The sequence below is a fragment of the Lissotriton helveticus genome, assembly GCF_964261635.1.
Source record: "Lissotriton helveticus chromosome 1_1 unlocalized genomic scaffold, aLisHel1.1 SUPER_1_unloc_29, whole genome shotgun sequence".
NCBI lineage: Eukaryota > Metazoa > Chordata > Amphibia > Caudata > Salamandridae > Lissotriton > Lissotriton helveticus.
In genome coordinates, this window is record NW_027611669.1 from 2265555 (window position 1) to 2289255 (window position 23701).

Genomic DNA, 23701 nt, shown 5'->3' on the forward strand with positions numbered 1-23701 from the left:
CGCCCCCCTAACATGTGGGGTACTCCTAGACCCCGAAGTATTACTGATGTTTCATGTAATATGCTGACAGATTACCTAGCTTCCTTGATGTCTGCCCTCAACTCATGTCGTTCACAGGTTGCCGCCGCATTTCCAGACAATACCGAGGTGGCCCCGCATGAAATCGTTCCAGGTTCAATGGTCCTCGTACGCAACTTTGACAGATCAAGTCCGCTGGAGCCTCGTTGGAAAGAGCCCCGACAGGTCCTCCTCACCACCCGTACAGCCGTGAAATTGGAAGGACGCCGCGGCTGGGTACACCTTTCGCACGTCAAGAAATTCTACGGATTAAAGCCTGTCTCCAAGAACATTTCCCAGGATTTAAAAACTTGTCAAAACATTGTTCCTAAGGACTGTCCCGCAAATGACATTGATTCAAAACCTCCCCTGTTAGAGAAAACTCCGCAGCAGGAGTATAAGCAAAAGCTACGGTCTAGTAAAATAAGTCAGCCAGTTTGATTGTCTAAGTCCTCCCCTAGGTGAAACGGTTAGACTGTTTCTGACATGTATAAAATAGACCCCCATAGTGAGAGAGTCAGTCAAAACTCAATCCGATGTATCGTTTTTCTAAGTTTCATATTATTTCTCAGCCTTTTGACTTCCTGCACTAGTTACGCATTTTATCTGTGTTTTCCAGTTCCTCATGTAAATAAGCATTCTAATATTACAGTAGAGCACACGTTTAGTGATCTGCCTCCTCATGAATATTCATACCGCCTCGCTATGCGTAACAATACTTTTATCCGCATGTTGCATTATTCACACCAGACCAGCAATGCCACTAATTGTTGGGTGTGTGGTCGACTCCCCCCTTTCCAGACGTCAAAGGGAGTTCTGCCACTCTTTCCTTATCCTTTTTCACATAATGGTTCGTGTGGAGCATGGTCCACGTTAACGTCATCCTCAACAGATATGTCTTTTCTTAACAGCACATGTTTCCCAGACAAGCATGGTCCCCCCCACAGAACAGGTTTAGATCTAGAAAATGAAGTGTACAATTTAGGTAACTATTCGTCGAATTTTATGGTCCTGAATGTTCAGTCTGATACTACTCCAGACTCACCTGCTATTTCAGTGTTACCAGTCAAAGGCGAATTATGTGTTCGTAATTATGGTTCTGTACATGTAGGACATAGTGATTGTACTACTATTGTCAAGTATAGTGACAGTGGGAAATCTATTTTTAAAGCTTCACGTCATTCTTATTTTGTTTGTGGTCAAACTGCATATGTTCGTCTGCCCCTCGATTGGGAGGGAACCTGTTACATTGCCTTCCTACTGCCACCTGTTTTTCTAGCCCCACCTGACTACCATAGGAATTCCTACCTAGTACATACTAGACACAAGAGAAATCTCCCGATTGTCGACTATACTGAAACTGCTGCAGAGCAATTCATTGATATTGATAAAGGTGTTTTCCCTTATTTAGGTACAGTTGTAAATAGTAAGCTAATCCGTAGGTTAACAAGAACCCTTGAAGCTGTAGTAGATGAGACTGCCTCCGCTCTAGGTAACTTAACCGAAGAGCAATCCTTTATGAGAATTGTTGTGCTCCAGAATCGTCTCGTCCTTGACGTCATACTGGCCGATAGGGGCGGGGCCTGTAGACTCATCGGATCCAGTTGCTGCATTTTCATTCCAAATAACGCGCCGTCTGTTTATTCAGCTATAACCAGACTTCATAAAATTGCCCATCTGTTACACCAAGATCCAGGCACCTGGACATGGTCCGGTTGGTTCTGGAATATAATTTCCGCCTGGGGATGGAAAGTCCTGTCCTTTCTAGGTATCGCAGTAGCGATCATATTCAGCTGCTGCCTCTGTATACAATGTGGCCCTGCGATTTGCGGTATGTGTGCTACCTCTTGTATTCCTAGTCCCAAGCCCCGTTCTAAATCTCGTTCCAAGACAATTCGAGATGAACAAATGGTACTGTATGAAATGATAGATGGTATCATGAATATTGATGTTTCCTGATGGAAACGTAGTGACAAGGAGGGAATGTGGAAAAGTGAATTTTGCCATGTTCTGTGTCCCTACGTGTCATCCATCATATGTTATGTGTGCATGACCAATATGCATATGTTATTCCCCATGTCCGATTCAAGACGCAATTATAGTTGTGTCCACCTCTGGTATGTCATTTCCCAGTCCTCATGAGTAATATGAGTATCAGGCCTATGTAAAGTTATGTTGCCACGTTTCTCAGTGTGCACGTTAATTCATTGAAAGTCCCCGTTTCTAGGCCTCAACAGGGCCCGGACACCAGATTCAGCTCCTGTCTCCTGAAGCCTCGCTGAGGAGCGATCCAGCCCCCACCTGTATCCTCGACCTTTCACTTACTTCCTGCCTCGCAGTGCCCGGTGCAGCTTGGCTCTGCCTCTGAGTCTGCCAAGACTATGTTATGATTCCAGCTATCAGTTTAGTCCTCCTTCTCTGCATTCCCAAGCTACTGAACTGCATCAATAGTTTCCGTCATTGTCTAGCCTATTCGGCCCCATGTTAGGAGAAATACTGTATTTAATGGTCATTTAATATTCTTCATCACGCACTACATGTAGAATAAATGCATGCTCCAGTCTTAGAGTCTGTTAGCCTTTCCCCTCTTGACTTCTAGTTTATATCAACATGTTCCCTAAACATTAGATACCAGATAGGGTTTAGGTACATGTCGCTCCGACCCTCCAGACTTTAGTCTCTGCTCCTAGCACAGAGTTCATAGCCCCCAGCTTCTCCTAGTAACACGTCATTGCCAGTTTGCGCGCACCACTAGGTTAGAGGTCCCGGCTCCTCAGGTAGCCCCCTCCATGGTTTCCGCCCCATTCATGACATATTCTGTTACGTTTGCATCACATGTCTATGTATACGCCCTGTTACACCTCTTTTCCCCCTTATCTTTCGCGACTGCTACGCGTCACGCCTTCTGTTCCACCCACTGCTACGCCTACTGCAATGTAATGCTATGTGTTTGCGTTATGTATATATGCTCATGTATTGTTATTAAAAGTCAGCGCGCTCATCCCAGATCCAGCCCCAGCAGCTGCTGGGCCCTGTCATCCTATTCCTATGCAGGTTGTCCTGTTCCTGTCCTTATGCTGTATTAAACCTGCAAAACTCCTACTACCTCGAATCTTGACTCTTATTTATTGAGCTATCTGTTATGATATATGTCTAGTCAAAAATAGGGTATTATTTATTTATTTACCACAGAGATAGGGGAAGACTGGAACCCCTGATCTGCGCAGATGAGCTGCGACCACCGCCATCACTTCCGTGAACACCCGGGGGAGGGGGGGCTGGTAAGGTCAATGGGGAGCGTGGTAAACTGAAAATGCGTGTGGCCTACCGTGAACCGTAGGTAATGCCGGTGGGCAGGCAAGACGTGGATGTGAAAGTAAGTGTCCTGCAAGTCCAACGCTACCATCAAATCTCCAGGGTCGAAGGCAGATAAGACCTGAGCCAAGGTTAACAACTTGAACTTCTCCTTTCGGAGAAAGCGGTTGATGTCCCTGAGGACTAAGCTAAGAGGCAGGCCTTTGTACTTCTTGGGTACCAAAAAGTAGTGGGAGTAGCAACCCGACCTACTTCTGGCACAGGGACGCGTTTGACAAAGAGATCCATAACTTCCTGGAAGAGAAGGGCCAAATGATCCTCCGACATGGGATGAAATCACAACAAACTGCATGACCCTTACGCACTCCGCTGCTTGCGGATCTCCGCGTAGACCGCCAGAGTTTTTTTGTCACTTTACGGAGTTCCTCACTGAAGAACTCCGCATAGGCTTAATCTTATCATGAAAAAATAGATATAAGGCATATGTTAAGAAACAAGGGTGAGTAGAAACCTTTTGGGTGGAGTTAAATTTAAGACATTATTATTGTGATTTTTTGGGCAATTAGTTGACTTTTGCGAGTACTAACACTTCTCTGTGTCAAGTAAAGACCTTGAGAGTTTTGTAACTTTCAGATACTCAAATTGTGGATTCTGTTGCACTGAAAAATATTTCCAGGCCTGAAATATCTTTGGAGGTTGCATGCGGGCAGCCTAAGTTATCCTGCAAGAGTTTCGTGATGAATTCTATTGCAACTACAATATGTGCTCTCTCATGTAAATTCAGGTTGTTAGAAGCTTTTCTGCAACTCAAGATACGCCTTACTTTTCACCTGGTGGGGATGCATTTCTCATGTTTAGTGATATCTCCTTTCTGAGTATAACGGTTCTGGCTTTCCCCTTATGTATATGGCTTTAGTCCAGTGTGGATTCTCTCATGTGAAATGACATTATATTCAAGACTAAACCTTATCTGACATTCAGAACACACATAGGGTTTTTTTCCCCCGTGTGAGTTCGCTCATGTCAAGTGAGAAGTAATTTGTAACCAAAACATTGCTTGCATTTTGATAAGGTTTTTCCCCAGAGTGGGATCTCTCATGAAGCATAACACTGTCTTTCAGATTCAACCTTTTATGTCATAAGGATTTTCTCCAGTGTGGAGTTTCTCATGGTGAAATAGCGTTTTTCTCTGCAGCTTTTCTGGCATTCAGAACACTAATAAGGTGTTTCATCAGTATGGAGTCGCTTATAGTTAGTGAGGCTGTGCCTATCAAACAGGAATTTCTGGCATTCACAGAAATTGGTAATGTTTTTCCCCTGTGTGCGACTGCTCATGTAGAGTGAGATTGAGTTTATAATTGATGATTTTCTGGCATTCGGAGAACTGAATTATTTTGATGGTGTGTTTTCTTATGGCGCTTGTAACCATCTCTGCCTCTGAATCTTTTCTGACATTTAGAGCACTGATAATTTTATTCACCAGTGTGGATTCTCACATGTTCAGTGAGATGAGATTTTTGGCTGAAACATTTTTGGCATTTGGAGCACTGATAAGGTTTTTCCCCAGTGTGGGTTCTTATATGCTGAGTGAGACTGCTTTTTTGAATGAAACATATCTGGCATTCGGAGCACTGATAAGGTTTTTCCCCAGTGTGGATTTTTATATGCTGAGCGAGACTGCTTTTTTGAATGAAACATATCTGGCATTCAGAGCACTGATAAGGTTTTTCCCCAGTGTGGATTTGTATATGCTTAGTGAGACTGCTTTTTACACTGAAACATATCTGGCATTCGGAGCACTGATAAGGTTTTTCCCCAGTGTGGATTCTTATATGCACAGTGAGATGGCTTTTTTGACTGAAACATTTGTGGCATTCAGAGCACTGATAAGGTTTTTCCCCAGTGTGGATTCTTATATGCTGAGTGAGATCCCTTTTTTGCCTGACACATATCAGGCATTCAGAGCACTGATAAGGTTTTTCCCCAGTGTGGATTTTTATATGCTCAGTGAGATTGCTTTTTTGACGGAAACATTTGTGGCATTCAGAGCACTGATAAGGTTTTTCCCCAGTGTGGGTTCTTATATGCTGAGTGAGACTGCTTTTTTCACTGAAACATGTGTCGCATTCAGTGCACTGATAACGTTTTACCCAAGTGTGGGTCCTTGTATGTTTAGTGAGTCTTTTTTTGTCACTGAAACATTTCTGGCATTCAGAGCACTGATAAGGTTTTTCCCCAGTGTGGAATCTCACATGTGCAGTTAGAAGTGATTTAAGTTTGAAATGTTTTGGGCATTCAGAGCACTGATAATGTTTTTCCACAGAGTGGGTTAATGCATGTTGATATAGACTCGCTTTGACTCTAAAGCTTTTCTGGCATTCAGATCACTGAAAAGGTTTTTCCACAGTGTGGATTCTCATATGCTCAGTGAGATAAGATTTACGCCTGAAACTTTTTTGGCATACTTTGCACTGAGAGTGGTTTTCCCCTGTGTGCATTCTGTCAAATTCTGTGAGATATGATTTATGGCTGTATCTTTTTAGGCACAGGTAACTTTTTTCCCTAACTTCGGTTATTTTGCCTCAATTTTAGAGTCGGGCTTGTTTAGATAATGTTCAGCACTTATCTCTAAAAGAAATTGTGTGTAATCTTCTCAACACTTGAATTGAGCAAAAAATGTCGGGAAGCAGTCCTGTAACACCTTTTGAAATCTTTCTAACAGATAATAGTCTTTAGGTAATAGCCTCTCCGGCAGCAACTTAATTTGTGACTGAAGTTTTTCTCAAATCTATTTGTATAGGTTCTTAGCAATGCAGTAATAAGGTGTTAGTCTGATATTTAATGATTAAACTGATACGTACCTTTTTGCACTGACGTAATGGCAGTAACTGAGGGCGTTAGAACGTGCAGAGTACTATTGTGGATCATTAGTCGCATAACATCAGTTCCTTCTACCCTTTCTATGTTTGGGGTAAGGTTAAGGTTTGTAGTTCTGAGGATGAGGATTTATTTACATTACATATAGCGCAACGGTGCTCCTTTAATCCATTCTTATATTTAACAGTTTTACATATCACTCCTGCACAACAGATAATGTTGAGGGGATTTACATAGAATTATAGAACAGTACACAATAAAAAGGAAACAATCTGAGATGGTCATTAACACAATAAAGTGGTGAACTTTTAAGGTTTTCGCAAGAGTGAGCAGAGTCGGTCAAGGTGTTATATCCCGAGGCAGATAGTCTCAAACTTGCGTAACTGGTTAAAAACGGTTGTTGAACAAAGGTGATTTTCCAATCTTTTGGTTGTTAACGTGTCAGCTTCGGAGTCTTCTTTCAGCGTCTTTTCTTTGATGGTATCCAGAAGAAACCTTTAGTTGTAACTTTCTTTTATGTAGTGTGTGCTTCCTCTCTAGAATTATATGATGCTTTAGATGAACGTTATTCTGTCATTCTGAGGCAATTTGTCTTTCTGATAATATTTCAGATGAGGATGCTGAAGCGGTCTTTCTACATTATTTCTGATGCTGTGTGCACAGATATGGCTTTGCTCTGGGTTAGTACAGGTATAGTACTTTCCTCACCACACTTAGATTTTTGGAAATTGTTTAAACGTAGAATGCTGGATGTCCTTCAGTTTTTCAAAATAATCCTTCTTATGGCACTGACATTCAGTTGCTTAATGCTAAATCTTGCTTTCTTCGTCCGTAATTTCAATCACCTATAGTATTAAAATTAAATAGTTAATACATGTACATTTCCAAAAATATAATTTACAAGCCAAATCAATGCAGAATTTTGAATATGCTGAGCTGTTTTTCAGACAGAGCAGAGTGTAGAATGGTAGCATGAGAGTACTTGGATGTAGGAGTGAGATTTTGTAGAATTTTCAACATTTTATTAAGCTCACAAAGGATACATGTACCCTATGGAGTTGCAACATAGAATCCCAAAGGCAGATATGAAAGTCATATGGACTGGCACCAAACAGATATTAAAAACATATATACTATTAATTAATTTGTAATGCAGATTTCTGGGAAGGGAATGACTCCTCCACGGACAACAGGCGTTTTCCCCTGCCCTGAGTTACCACCTACTTGTATCTGGTTTTCTGACTTTTGAGTTTTGGCCTCTGCCTCAAGCAAATCTATTGTGTGCTGCGAGGACTATGCCTAGACCAATCCCTCAACTATGGTCCAGAGTGTGAATCTACCGGCCGAGAAAGATGGCCGCGTTCTAGCAGAGCTCCGTGACTGCAGGGCACCTTCCCCGACAATCCGCACAATAATCCTGACTTCAGCAGGCGCTGCTACGGCTGTATAGAAATGGGAGATCTTCCGGTTCCCGGTGAAGCAATCCGCTACTCCAGACTCCTAAAACTCAAGCGGCTACGAGACAGTGCAACCGGGGCCTAACAGCACTACGGAAGCCGGGGACTAAAGTTTCACGGCGGCCCGGCATACAGATGACCCGACATGAACTGCTCCTGGACACAGAATAAAGCCGGCGAAAACCAAAACGGACGCGGCTGCGCGCACAGGACATCCTCGGACTACAAGGTACTGGCGACTGCTGGAGGAGGCAGCGAGGGGGCTCTGAGTGAAAACCCGACGTTACCGGGCAGGGACTGTGGACTGGGGACGCCGCAGTACGGCGGCACAAAATGGCGGCTTAATCCTGGAACCACCGGCCTCTCTGTTACCGCCGCTGAGCACACCAGCCCGCTCACCTGCCCCACACGCAGCACTAGCTGCAAATCAGTGACACCTCAGGCATTTTAAGAGGCATACCCTAGATAGCACTGTGCGAAGACACCCGGCGCTGTCTCACGAGCTTAGCGGTGGCTACAGGGAGCAGTCCCACGGCTGAAAGACAGGAGCTGGAGTTACCACAGGCTGCTGGTTCTACACGGCGGACCAGCCCAGCGCAACGCAGGCCCACACGAATTCCTGGAGTCACCAAGGAACACACTGTACAACATATCGAGGAACAGTTGGCAAACGGGGCTCTTCTCCGGTCCTCACAAATTTTTGGGTGCGGGTCCACTGCGATCACGTACCATGACGGGCAGGGGGCCCAAGGTGTAACAGCTTCCGCGCTTGGGAAAATATGCCTATGTAAAAGAACCCCAGAATGGTCACCCGAAAGCAAAGCGCCACGCACATCATCCCAGACTACCACCGGCTTGGTGACGCCGAACAGGTCACCCTGAAAGACGTCATGGCGGCATTGCACATAATGCAAACTTCAATGGGCAGTATCTCCACCGATATCTCCCTGATAAGGGCGGACTTCTCTAAGTTGTCAGACCATTTGATTGAGATGTAAAAAGCTACATCAGGGCTAACTGACGACACGGTGGCCTTGAAACACAAAGTACAGAAACTGGAAGATGACAATCTGTTATTAAAGGTGAAACTTGACGAACAGGAAGGCCACTCACGGCGCAACAACGTATGCCTGGTGGGTGTACCGGAAACAAGAGGGGGCCCTGCGTTGGACCTATTCGTAGAAGATTTGATCCAAACCAAGCTGCAACCAAAGGGCCTGTCAAATAATTTCTCAGTAGAACGTGCCCACCGGGTGCCAGGGAGGAAACCGAAACCAGGGGCACCACCGCGTCCAATCTTAGCGAGGATCTTCAACTTTCGCGACCGCGATGCCATCCTGCAGACAGCTCGAATGGCTCCACCAGTCAAAATTGACAACACAGAGGTCACCTTCTATCCAGACTACACGGCAGCGGTGGCACAACAATGACGAAATTTCACGGAAGTGAAAAGGGAACTCCATTCTAGAGAAATCAAATACTCAATGCTCTTCCCAGCGAAGCTGCGTGTTGAAGCGGAGGGAAAAACTTGTTTTTTTTTAATCGCCCAAAGATGCGCAAGACTGGTTGGAGGTCTGGCGGCAGACAGGGAAACCCAGGAACCGGGACGCAAGACATAATAACCGATAATGGAAAAGACAGAAGCCCACAACAAACTGCATCACTGAAGCAACGCTATGACTTGGCTTTTTAAGGATTAAGGACCTCACAGGCTGCCACGCTTCACAACACCGCAGTAGGAGACTATGATATGGACACGGCCCGAGATTGGGCGGTGAGCGCAGGGTGGTGGGTACTGTTACATTGACCTTCCTTACAATGGGTCGATTAAGGACGTGATACACAGGCAAGTTATGAAGACTCCTACAGGTAGGACCTACCGTGATGTTGGTAGCGCTGCATGGACATTAATGGGTGGGAAGGAGGCTATAACAGTCACGGTAGTCTCACCCTCACAAACACTACATTTTGTTCTGGGAAGTAAGCACTTTGCTCAGTTGGGGGTGGTGGATGGTTCTGTATCCGCCGGGCAGGGAGGCAGGGTTGGGGGGTTGGGATTTTGATAGCGATAAGTTTCGGTTTGTTTTGGTCTCTGGTGAACAATGACCACTTTCTACAGGGACTACAATTGTTTATCGGGGGCCATAATGAGCAATTGGAGATAGGGACAGTCACAGATCCGATGGGGGGGAGGGCAGGGTTTGGGATAAGGGGCCAAGGATTCTTGAAGCAACTGTTACAATGTTTACGTTTAATATGTTACGTTATTTCAAGGAACAAGTTTACGTGTCAACTATACAATCTATGCGCACACGGGGCAGGTCATGTACAGCAGGTATCAACAGTAGTCACTGACCATAGGATATACATATCAAGCACGACGTGACACCACATGAGGGGCGGGAGACCAACACTCAGTTACCACTTCAGCCGGGCCCCCCTTGTCCATAATTTCGTGGAACGTTAATGGGTTGGGTCATAAGATTAAACGAGGGCTGGTCCTACAGTACCTGAAGCGCAAGGGGCCCTCGATTGTTCTGCTCCAGGAAACACATTTGACAGGAACAACATGCAAGGCACTAGATAGATGGGGCTTTAAAATGGTAGCTCATGCGGAGTTCACATGTGGCTCTAGAGGGGTGGGAATCCAGGTCCATAAGAGCTCCACATTCATGATTAAGAACACTTGGACTGATGCACAGGGACGATTTGCGGTACTAACTGGGCAGTGGGAAGGTAGGTTGTATCACGTGCTCTCCGTTTATGTTCCCCCTACACTTCACCAGCAAGCATTTCAGGACCTCGGGAAGCTCCTGCTGGACCTTCCAGAGGGAGAACTGCTCATGGGTTGAGACTTTAATACAGTAATGGATACGACCATCGACCTCCACCTGTCCAGGGAATCAAGCCGCTCCAATCAAGCCCTGCAAGATTTCATACACGCAATGGGAGTGACTGACATTTGGCGACTTAAGCACCCAACAGAGCGTCAATACACATTTCTCTCCGGGGCACACATGAGTCTCTCCCGAATAGATTATATATTGACACTGGGTATTACGCCTGAGAAAGTGAAACAGGTAGAGCATCTACCGAGGGGCATATCAGATCACTCTCCAGTCCAACTCATATACACCGCCCATATCCCTGGCAGATGGAGGATCTATCCGCTTTATCCTGGGTTCCTGAAAAATGCCAAGATTGCAAGGGACCTAGTTAAATCCACTACACAATACTTTGCAGAAAATGTTCAGTCAGTTCAATCCCCCAGCACACTATGGGAGGCATATAAAACCGTTATTAGAGGGCAGGCCATCTCGACGATCACGAGACACAAACGCTCACAAAGAGAGACCATAGAAGAACTAGAGGAGGCCACCCAGCAAGCGGAGAAAGCTCACGCCGCAGACCCCACTGAGGTTACGGCACACGCTGTGGCGCTGGCTAGCCAAGAATTTAAGACTTATGCATGGGAAACAGCAAAGGCCAAAAGTACCGATACCTTCCACAGAATTTACGAATTGGGAGACAAAACAGGGAAAATGCTGGCATGGATAGAAAAACGCGAAAAAGCAAGCAGATGGATAGCACAAATTTGTCTAAAGGACGATACTCTCACAACAGATCCCGAACGTATTGTCGAAGAGTTAGCTACGCATTTTGAAACAATATACACACCGCAGGCGGTAACCACAATAGAGGACAATACACATTTCTTGCAAGACATTAGGATGCCTACACTTTCCCCGGAAGCCAGGGAAGACCTAGATGCTGACCTCTCGTAAGAAGAATTGGGGCGGGCACTGGCGACACTCAACACAGGGAAAGCAATGGGTCCAAACGGGCTACCTGTAGAGCTGTACAAAAAAGTGGCGGGTCTGATCACACCTCACTTAATTAACATGTACAATGACTGCCTGGAGGATGGCAGGCTGCCACGGGAACAGCGAATAGCCACAATTGTGGCAGTGCACAAACCGGGCAAACCTGCGCATTTGGCAGCCTCTTACCTCCCAATATCGCTAATGAATGCGGAAGCCAAAATACTGGCCAAAGCGTTGGCACTCCGACTACAGCCACACCTCAAGGACTTGGTTCACCCGGACCAATCAGGGTTCATGCCGGGACGTAACACCTCCCTTAATCTACGGAGGGTGCATACCGTTATAGCCCGTACACCAGAGATACAGAAAGATGCAGCCATCCTTTCCTTGGACGCCACTATGGCCTTCGATTTAGTGGAATGGCCGTTCCTCTTTGTGGTACTTCGGAAGCTGGGACTTGGCCCGAAATTCTGTGCATTGATGCAACTTTTATATACGGAACCCCTCGCGCAAGTAGTAGCAAATGGAAGAATATCAAGAGAATTCAAACTAGGAAGGGCTACCAGGCAGGGATGTCCGCTGTCGCCGCTGCTATTCGCCCTAGTGCAGGTACCGCTCGCTGCATGGATCAGGCAGGACGTCTCCATTCATGGAATGAGATGGGAAGAGGACTGGGAGGATCGTATCTCGCTATATGCGGACGAGGGGCTCGTATATTTAACATCCCCGGCGAGATCATTAGTGTTCCTACTAGACATTTTTACTGCATACGGGAAAGTATCCGGCTACACTATTAACTGGACGAAATCGCTACTCTATGTATTGCACGGGCCTACACCCAAAATCCCGGCGGGATGCGAACTGCAGATCGTGACCAGAGGTTTCAAGTACTTAGGAATATATGTCACCCCATCAGAGTCCATATTCATGGAAGAAAATTTAATGAGGCCCCTGGAACGACTCCGAGCGGACGTAAAACATTGGAGAGCCCTCCCGACGCTCCTGGGTAGAGCTGCATTATTTAAAATGCTAGCCCTTCCTACCCCATTTCCTGTACCCCCTAAGTATTTCAAATCCATTGAAGCGGAAGTAACAACCCTATTGTGGGACAGTTAACCCCCCTGGATAGCACAACACAAACTGGTCCGGAGTTGGTATGACAGTGGTATTGCTCTACCGAATGTTAAACTCTACTACTGGGCATCACAACTGATGGCAATAAATCAATGGTTGCACGTCCCACAGGACGAACCAGCATACAGGTTGGACAGGAGCCTCCCGCCGGCAGACCGACTGATGATGGCTCTTTACACCAACGGAAAACAGGAAGGACTTACAGGACCAACGGCACACACGATTAAAATATGGCACGCCGCACAGAGGGCCTTGGGATGGGAGGGAGTGTTGACACAAGCCACTCCCCTCTGGGACACGAGAAAACTGGGCATACTGGCGAACACAAAGGGATTCAAAGAATGGAACCTAATTGGTATCTCTAAAATAGGCGACCTATGGGCGAAAGGAGAGATAATATCATTTGAAAACTTGCAAGCGAGGTATAAGATGGCAGACTCAGAACGATTCCGTTACATACAGATACGACACGCATTACAAAGTGCAATTCCCCCAGAGACCAAATTGGTGGAATCCTCCCCTCTGGAGGATAGGCTCCTCACGGACTACATGGAAAAAAAGGCAACCTCCTACACATACAAGAAACTGATCAATAATCAACCAGACCCCCTGATAGCACTAAAGGGAAAATGGGAGACTGAATTGGGAGATATCGAGGAATCTGATTGGATGGACGCCCTAGCATCAGCCCGAGATGCAGCGATCCCATCCCGACTTAAACTCATTCAACTGAAAATATTACACCGAACATATTATCCTCGCACCACGATATTTAAGCTGGGACACACACTAGATCACCTTTGCCTCAGAGGGTGTGGAGGTATTGGAACATTTTATGGGAATGCCCTATCATAAACCGCTATTGGTCAAGAGTATTAGCGATAATTTCAGAGGTGGGAGGAGCAGAAGTTCCCTGTGATCCCAGGTGTTGCCTCCTCAATATCTGGCAGCCCACCGACTTAAACCTAGCCTTACAGAACTGGGCTACATTGGGGGCGACAATCGCAAAGCGAAACATAGCAAAATACTGGGGCTCCGCGATAACACCTACACGTACACAATGGGAACGAGACATGGATATTGCGATGGTGGCTGAGAAGGCGGTTTATACGCACAGGGGCTGGCCCAAGAAATGGACTAGAATATGGGGTAAATGGAACGAATTCCGTGGGAACATATGTGAACCTCCTTTACAGATCCCCTCCCCAGAGGTCAGTCCCTAACCACACATGTACACGAAAGGGCTTGGCATGCAATAGCACGGCATGACAGTTACACACGTACAGCTGATGTGTGATGATACCACTGGCTAGCCTTTATTGTAACTGAAGTAGTCCCTAAATAATCATGACATGTACCTATGCACTGTACTCTGCATATTGGGCTTTATGTCACCAATGCTAAAATTAATTGATTAGCTGTACGATTTTACTGCCTGTATGAAACTGTCTTGACACAATAAAGGTTTTTGAAAATGTAAAAAAAAAAAAACACTTCCCACCCCACCCATGGTGGCGTCGTGTTCATACTAAGGAGAGGTTGGTCGACACTGGGATTGTGATAAAAACTGGAAGAGGTGGCGGGCTCTGATGGTGGAGGGACACCCGCAGACGGACGGCCCTGGGAGAGGAAGGACACAAGGGGGCCCCATTTAAATTTGAAATTCTTATAATTATCCATGAAAATATCAGCCATACGTTCTAGGTTAAGCAGTCTCCAAAGACGAGAGTGCCATAAGGAAATAGCTGGAGCCTCCCTTCTCTTCCAGGAGGCTGCCAGGGTGACATTAGCTGCCCCACACGCACCACTCTTAAAGTATGGGACTCAATTTCGGGCGACGACAGGTGGACATCTTTTCCATCCCCATTCACTCCAATCCATTTCAATCCAGCTTTCCCCCCAGCCCAACATGAGGGACCCTTTGATGCCTGGAGAAGGGGAGGCTGCTTAGCTCTAATACATTTGTTCCACAATTTTGATCCCCTTACTTTTGATCAATGTCAAAGGGACTTTGAATTGAAGAACACGGAAAGATATCAGTATATCCAATTAATGCACATGGCCCTCACAACTCAAGATACGGGAGGCTAGTACTCGACCTCTCACAACATTTTAGGCCTTTCTCACCAAGACTGCTAACATGAAAGGGGTGATCTCATTTATCTATAGCTTCCTCCTTAAAACAGTGCTTTCCCCACGCCCCCGGAATATGTCTATGTGGGAAGACTTAATTCACCGTCCTATTTCCGATGAGGAATGGACGCATCTATGGTCCGACATCGCAAGCTTCAATCATACCTCAGAACTCAGGGAACTGCCGCCTCATTTTACTTATACACCAAGCATTGAGCAGAGCAGAGCTGAGTAGAGGAGTGGAGGGAAGTGCCTACATCTGCCGTCTGTAGAGGGACTGGCTCTGGATCGCGCTCTTGCTCCTGAACGATTGCCAGCATTCTCCCTTGTACTCTTGACAGCGATGAATAGCAACGAGCAAGCAATGAACAGTGAGTGGTGAGCGACAAGTGGCAAGAGGTGTGTGGCATGTGGTGAGTAGTTAAGGTTGATCGGTCCGTAAGTCGCTGAGCCATTGGAGTCTGTAATAAGTCTGTAATACAAAATCTGAGAAATTATGCAAAGGGGAAAGTGACAATAGACTTTGATCCTGTTGAAGCACCCCTCGACCCCTGAACTACTCTGCATGCCTAAACTACAGCCCTACCCGGAGCCCGGATATTAATCAATTGATTAATGAATTAGTTCATTAAATAAGTAACCAGCAGCACCATCGGATTCTGTACTGAGGTGTGCTTTGGGGGTGTTTTCCCTTGGAGGTGTTTGGAGGTGTTTTTGTCCAATCAAAGCACCATTTAGTCTTGTCACTGGCCCGTTTGATTCTCTGAAAGAAGCAAGACTTCTTCACCTTAGAGGGTGTATTATGAGGTCACGAAAAGAGCGGCCACCTTTCCCTCCTATCAAAAGGAAAAGAAAAATACAACAAACACTAATATTCGATACGTTTAAAATAAAACAGGCAGGTGACATATAGTCCTTTAAATCATCAAAGGTCCATACATTTGGGAAACTGGGAAAGTCACCGTCAAAGTTTGATTTTATGAAAGATCCAACTGGTGCTATGCTTACATTGCTAACTAACTCATGTGATCTTCAAACTCCAATTAAACCACTGAGTAGAACAAATATTATATCCCCTAAGCAAGGAGTAAGTGAACCAGGCCACCCTGAGTCTAAAGCTGAAGTCGAACGAATGTCAAATTGAACTAAGGACCAAGTCAACCATTGGGGTCAAATAACGAACCTAGAGATGTTAACTATTCCACTTACTGGTCGTTCACAACAAAAGGACGCAAAATGCACAAATCTAACATTGGGAGATACTCAGCAATTACTACCAACTTAGGCATCCAATGCCAATAGAAGTGCAAGTAAAAATCAGAAAAGCTAACGGTATAGGGGAACCATCTAATTTGGGCCAAATAAATCAATCAGACCAAGAAGCTACAAGTGAACTAAATAGTGGGGTGAAAATCATAAGGGAAGCCAATACCCCACTGAAATCGGATCTTACTCTGTCTAAAATAAATTCAGTTCAAAAACAGCACCAGCCGAAATGTAATCAAAATAACGGATCTCAAATAAATAAGGATGAATACACCAGCAACCCAGAAACTCTGCAGCGTTGGAGTACTCCGTATCAAAAAGATGGTTTGAATAGTAGTCCACAATTCATTAATGACGAGGAACATGATTTTCAAGGACCGCTAAAAGAGGAGTATAAGGACCTATCATTCATAAATGGGCAACACCATTGCCTAGGTACTTAGGTACCAGGAAGTGGGAACGTGGGAGCAATTTGGGATTTATTCTTCAAAACCTCGCAATTAACTCTGGAAGCTTTAACATATCAGTCCAACAAAAAGGAGGTCCAAATAGATCTCTTGAGCGCTATGGCATCCTCTGTTGCCGGAACTGAGCAGAAGATAACACCACAAAATAATCTAATAGTAAGGGCACAATCTCAGCCAATATCTACGTATGCAGGATGTAGTTGTGCCCCACTAATTAAACTGGATACCATTCCGGATATTTTAAAAACAATAATTGACGATGTAAAAGGGAATTTTTCTGATGCGGGAATTCAACCCATCAAGACCGACTGCCCCTCTAAAGATACAATAAAATGTAAAAACAAGTTGTTGTGTGTAGGAGAGTAGGGTCTGCTATCCTATGGTCACCCCAAATTTTTGCTTTTTGCTTCACTGGTTTTCGACTACTGAGGCTGTGGGCCTGCTGATCAGACCCCCAGCCTGCTGTTCTCTCACTAAATTAATGATACATGTGCTATAGGCACATACCACAATTGGAAATGGACTCCTCGTCAGCCCCTGTATAATGCACTATAGGTGCCCAGGGCATAGGGGCCACCAAGGCCTACCAGGGGCTGCAGCATATCTTTTGCCACCCCTGGCTGGTTCTTAAATTGACACAACTGGCTGATCACTCAGCTGGGGTAAGGTGGTGTAATCACCCCTTACTTAGATATAGTATACCTATATCTAAACCTATATCTGGACACATATAAACCTGTGAGCCACTCCTATGGAAGGCCTCATCAATCCTGGAGGCAGAGTGTGTGGTTTCATGTGAGATGGAGCTCTAGCATGAGCTGAGCCTGTCTGCAGCCGTCGGGAACAACTCCCTAAGCTGTTTCAGGATAATGCCATACCATATACTCTTAAGTGCCTTATAATCCTCGCGGTTATATAGCAACTCTGGTTTGGCTTTATCAAAACATGTCGTGTAAGGTGTCATACGATTTGGAATACTATCCCCTCGCCAGTTCTGGCGACGGGGATAGCATTCCACCCCTCTAGAGGGGTAAGACATGTTACTTTACTTTAATGCGGTTAATTTCTAAAAGGACCTTAGATCCACAAAATGGATGCCTCTGCCACAGACAAGAGTCTGACCCCCTGAAGCTGACCGAAACTCAGCCAATGGGGCCTGGACAAAGGGTTTCCTGTCGCAGGGGGGTGTTATCACCCTCCAGACAGGAGATAGTGGATTGTAGCAGGGAGGTTTGAAAGAAACCAGACACTGCCTGGGGCGCACAAGGCTGCCCCTTGCATAATCCGGCCAAACCGGTTCTGGGGCACTCCAGCCCTCGTGCCAGGGCGGCCTGGATCAAAGGAAAGGGGTGTATCCACGTCCTTCCTGGGTCCCACCCATAGGGGGGGACCTAGCAGGTAATCCAGCCCCCAAAATTAGTATAAGACTGGGAGCAGTGCCAATGCACTTCAGATTTCCTGATGAAACATAAGAAACAAAACTCTGGACCCTTCGACATCCTACTCAACGTAGAAGACTGAAGAATCTCCCTTGTGGTCAAGGAGTGACCACCCTGTGCAAACAGGCACCATCCAGCCATCGACGTCTGCTTTGTTGCAGTTCCCGCCGGAACTCGAGCGACAGAGATCGACGAGATTAAGCTTGCCTGCCTTCCAACAGCCCGATCCACAGTTCCTGCAGAGCTGAGACCCGTGGAAGTGACCGGAAGCGTGGGGCACGCCATCTTGAAAAGACCACAAGACGCTGACCGTGCAGCCCACGAGTGACCCTCGAAGCTGTACACTGGGGTTTGAGAAGCCCCCACCCTGAGCCACTCTTGCACCGAAGTTCAGCCCTCCACACTCGACGAGTGCTGCGTGGGGCCCTTCTGCTCCATTTGGCTCAACGCGTTGGCCCGGTCACTTGCCAGCCGGCTAGTGGTCCCTGTGCCGACGAAACTACGACTACGACTTGTGATTCTGGTTGCTCCAGACTTGCACCAGCTCCCCTGAAAAGGAGCCCCCACTCTGACCCTCCTAGTTCGAGTGAGAAGCAATCTCCCGGTTCTGCGTGGATTGCTCTTGCCAAGTGTTGTTTGCTCCAAACTTGAAGCCGACTGCGCCGACTGTGAGAGCCCTCGTTGGACAGATCGTGACCTGCTCCTGGACGTCGCAGATGCCCGAGAGCCCACGTGACAGCGGAGAGAAGCTCCTCGACGACCACCTGATTGCGCCCGACATTGCCTGGTTCCATCCTGGTTCCACCCTGGTCACTGCTGAGTGACCCAGACTCTGTCCCCTCTGCTTTCAGGTACTTTTCGACTTGAGTCCACCCTTGGACTCCACCGGACACTTCTCTTTCACCCCGCCTGCAGCCCTTTCAGCTTCAAGCACCAAGAGCCTGCGTGACGAAACCCGACTCAACTTCGACCCTGTGCACCCACTTCCTGTGGGTGAGGTAACTTTGCTCCGCCGGTGTTCCCACACTGGTACACATCTCTAGGGTATGTGTCTTAAGTTTTGTTCCTCTAGGTTCAGCGGAAGTGTCCTTAAACTTTAACTTTACAACTCTTACGCACCATTGGTTAACATTGGTGCATGCGTGCGCTTTCTGCACTGCACCCGAATCCCGCGGGTTTTTCCCGACTTCAGCACTGCTTGTCCTGACTGCTCCCAGCGATTCCCTAGGCCCTAGGCCTAACCACTGTTCGATTGGTATCTCTTATACCACTTGTTTAGTATATGGTTTGAGTGGCCCCCGCCCTCATCCATAATTGTGCAACTTTGTATGTTTAAACTGTGCTTTTGATTTAACGCTTGTGCCCCTTTATTCATAAAGAATACTGGGGATTGTTTTTAGTAATAAACACATATATTTTTATAATATATACTTGTGTGGTGTCCTTTCATTTGATATTACAGGATTGTATGTGGTAAAACAGCTCGCTTAACACGACCTCTTAAGTTAAGCCTTTAGGCTGCTTAGTCCATGCTACCCGTAGGATAGCTTGTCTAATAAGGTTGACTTACAACCAGACACCATAAGGGATTGTTTGGTCTGATAACAGGTGGTTCCAGAATTGGAAACATCACCTATCAGGCCAACTTCTCACATTGGTGAGCAGCGGTGCGGATTTGAGCTTGCTGTTGTTTTACCATTGCAATCTTTTATCAAATTGAAAGATCACATCAAGTACCTCTAGGTACATATAAATCAAAAGCTTAGCATACTTAAGTTCTACTGAACTTAGTAGTTGTAGATTAAAGGGATTAGCACACCCTGACTACAACTCACTAGTAAGGTACAGTAGGGAAACACTTAGTGTAGGTAGGTGCATCACTTACACCACACTAGAGTCATGTCTGACACAGGAAAAGCCTCAGGGTCTGCTCCTGTGACAGTTGACCTTACCCAGGCAACTTCCAGCTATGACAAACTAACCCGAAAAGACTTGATTGCCTTGTGCATCTCAAGAGGGTTAAAAAGGGGCAGAAGTCCCACCTGTCCTATCCTGATAGCCATTCTAGAGCAGGATGACTTAGAGAAGGGAAATGAAGCTCCCTTAGAATCAGGAGAAGGAGTGAACCCCCCTGTAACTGATACCACTCCAGAGGAGGAAGAAGAAGAAGAAGAGGAGGAGGAGGAGGAGGAGGACTCAGATGTAAAGGACCCAGAGAATCAGGGTTAGAGGGGTAGCCAGGTCCTAGTTGCCAGGCTTAACCAGGCCAACTTAGACCTACTGGGGAATGGAGAGGGCCAGCACCTCCCCAGATCCCACCATGTCATTCTCCCAGGCAACAGAAGAGTGAGATCTCCCTCAGGGGACTCTCATATTTCTAGTGCCTCAAGAGAATCTCAGAGAGGTATGGACACCACACCAGGTTTTGTATAAAAATAAGTATCTTTTATATAAAGGCTTAGCACAAGACCAAGTAACATAAAAATAGGCCACAATACTGTTAGGAATGCAGTTCTTGGTTAAAAATGTGTATTTTTTCAGTTCTGTGCACTTCGTGCTGTCTGTGCGTCTCTCACGGGGATGAAACGTACCTAGGCAGAGTCAACCGCAGTGCGAGGCGTACAGTTACCTTGGAACGATGTGGACGAGGCACTGTGGAAGTAGAGGCGAACCAGGAGCATTGTTGGCCCTGCTGCGGTGCGGCTCTCTGTAGGCGTCTCGTGTGAGGCATAGAGCAGGGGCCACGGGGAGCGAGCCGGACAGTCCTAGACTTTCCGGCGTCCACATCCGGTGCTTTGTGCGCGTCGTGCCTTCAGAGCGGGGATGCCATTTAGTTCCAAGCAGCGCGGTGCGGGGCAAACTGTACGCTGCAAGCGTGCGAGCTGTACTCCGCCCTGCGGTGCCCTGCGGTGCCCTGCGTACTTCAGAAGTCTAGCGGCTGGGACACCGCAAGCGATGCGGCTCGAAGGGGGGAGGGTGATGCGGTGTGCGGTGCGGCCCAGCTAGCTGTCGGTGCGAGCTACGGCTTGTAAAGAGAGCGGAGTCACACGGTTCGGTGGCGGCAGCGGCACTGGTTCCACGGCAGTCAGGGCTTCGAGGCGCGCTTTAGATAGCAGGTCTAGCAGTCCCGGGAAAACGGCAAATTCCAGCAGCTCTTTGTGAAGGCGTTGGGAGTCCAATAGTCCTGGGACTCCGTTCAGGGGGCAAGCTCACTCACAAGCCCTTGGAGATCTTAAAAGAACAAGTTGAAATAAAGTCTTTTCCAGTCTTTTCCTCTCTGCTCGCAGCAAGGCAACCACTGCAGGCCAATCCCCCAGGTCAGGGACAGTACACCTCCTGGCATTTTTCCCAGTTCCTTCTCGTCGGGCAGAGGTTCTTCTTGTTTCAGCAGGATCTAATTTCTTGGGAGCAGGGTCCCAATATTTATACCACAATTCTAATGTTCTTTGAGGCCAGGGGGCCTTTGTCTCGCTCAGTCCAGTTTTTGAGCACTTTGTTGACATGATTCTGACTTCTTCTTTCAGTGTGCAGGGCAGAGACATCAGACGCTCCACAGGAGGTGGAGCCAGCATTGTGGTGGCAGAGCACAGCCCTATTCAGAGTCTAGGTGCACTCCTCCCACCCATCTGGATGTAATCTTCCTATTCACCACCTGACTGCCCAGCCTGTCTCCTGGAATCCCCCAGCCCTGTCACTCACAGAAACTAGACAGCAGATACACATCATAGCAGAGGCAGGCTGAAATGGTTAGGCAAGCAAATACTAACTTTCTAAAAGTGGTATTTGCAAACACAGAACATTAAAATAAACTTTCCTAAAAGAGGTATTTTATTATTCTGAGTTCAGGCATACTAAACACGGATTTCTACCACGTTCCCCCTGAGTCTGTTAGGATCATAGGATGTAACAATTCCAACAGCCCATTCTGGCCTATGAGAACAGGTAGCCTTCCAATAGTGAACAACTAAAATGGCTGTAATTCACTATGAGGACATGCCACACACATCAGGGCTTGCCCTACCTTATGCTTACAATGCACCCTGCCCTTGGGCCTACCATAGGGGTGACTCACATGAAGTAAAGGGATGGTTTAGGGACTGGCAAGTGGGTGCACTTGCCCAGTCAGCATGACAATACCAGACTGCACACAGGTTCTGCAATGACAGACCTTAGACACATTTTACAAGGCTGCTTCTGTGGGTGGCACAACCAGTGCTGCAAGCCCACTAGCAGCATTTGGACTTACAAGCCCTGGGCACTCCTGGTGCACTTTACCGGGGTCTGACCGTAAACCAAATAAGCCAATCATGGAATCCAATCAACATATACATTTTATACAGGGAGCACTTGCACTGTGGCACTGATTGGCAGTGGCACTGATTGGCAGTGGCACAGTGCTCTGAGCAGCTAACACCAGCAAAACACATGCGGCACAGTAACAAAACGTGGAAGGGAGACCCACGCCAAGGTTCCAGGTCTAACACACATGTTTTGGGTTCTACTGATCAGTTTCTGGTTGATACAGGAGATACTCCTAGCGCTTTATCAAAACACTTGGTTCCCAGGGCTCCCCTGTCTGGCTTAACCATTACATCGATAGGTTTTGATGGAACACCTTCCCTTAGCCCACTGTCACAGCCTCTTTCATTCCATGTTGACATATTACTGCTCCATGTCTGTTTTTGCTCTCTTCGAACACACCAGACAATATTGTGGGTCTTGATATGCTCAAGTACTTCAGGGCTACGATACGATGTTCTCCTGAAGGAGTACATTAATTAATTAATTAATTAATTGTGGGTTTCTAAAGCGCTAGAATCAACTCCCGAAGGAGTATCTCTGCGCTGGAGACCGCTGGGGAACCCGTCCTGGCTTTCCCTGTGAGATGGTCCCTACTGGGTATCTCCAAGGTGAAACCAGGCATCCCCGGCGTATGTGGGGGGCCGTTGTGGAGATGAGGCAAGCTAATGCCCAGAGTTGCCGAGTGTGATCCCTGGTTAGAGTAGGCACCGAGGCGAGAATTATCGAGTCCGCTGACCCTGGTCCACGACCCTGCCACGTCGGGAATTGAACCCTGGTCCCGGGCCGTCCTATGCTTCCGGTTCTGCCGCCTCTAACCAGTGAGCCATACCACTCCAGTGTTATTTTGAATGACAATTATCCCGTGATGAGGAGGAGCTTCGCGCGCAACCGTGATGGCCGCGTGAGCACAGGGCTCCCGGACCTTCGCCACCTCCTGCACTTATCCTAAATACTATCCTGGTTATGACGACGGGTCATTGAAGATGCAAACCAGCTGATATAATAGCTGTTTTCAGAAATCGATTTGGACTCCGGGAACCGATCTTATAATACTCTGAACTTTTGTGGCCTGCTCCACGGAACTGCCCCGGGCTCGAGTCAATGGCCTGCCCGGACAGTAATTGAACAACATCGGCCTGCCTGACCCTGCTCTCTACCCAAGTCTTAGCTTTCAGTTCCGCTTTTGGCCTTGGACCCTCTCTCGCCTCGGTCTCGCTCCTACCACCCATGGCGTAATCAACTCCGCAACTTCGCTTGAGTATCGTGATCGCATGTCACTGGTTGTCGTTTTGCAAGTTGTAACCTGCTCTTCTATCGGACCCCTGTGGGTGAGCGGAACGTAGCCATTTTCACCAGGTCTCGAGGACCCCTTGGGGGCGCAACTTCTAAGATTGCCTGCAAACCGGATATCGAGAAGCGAAAGACCAAGT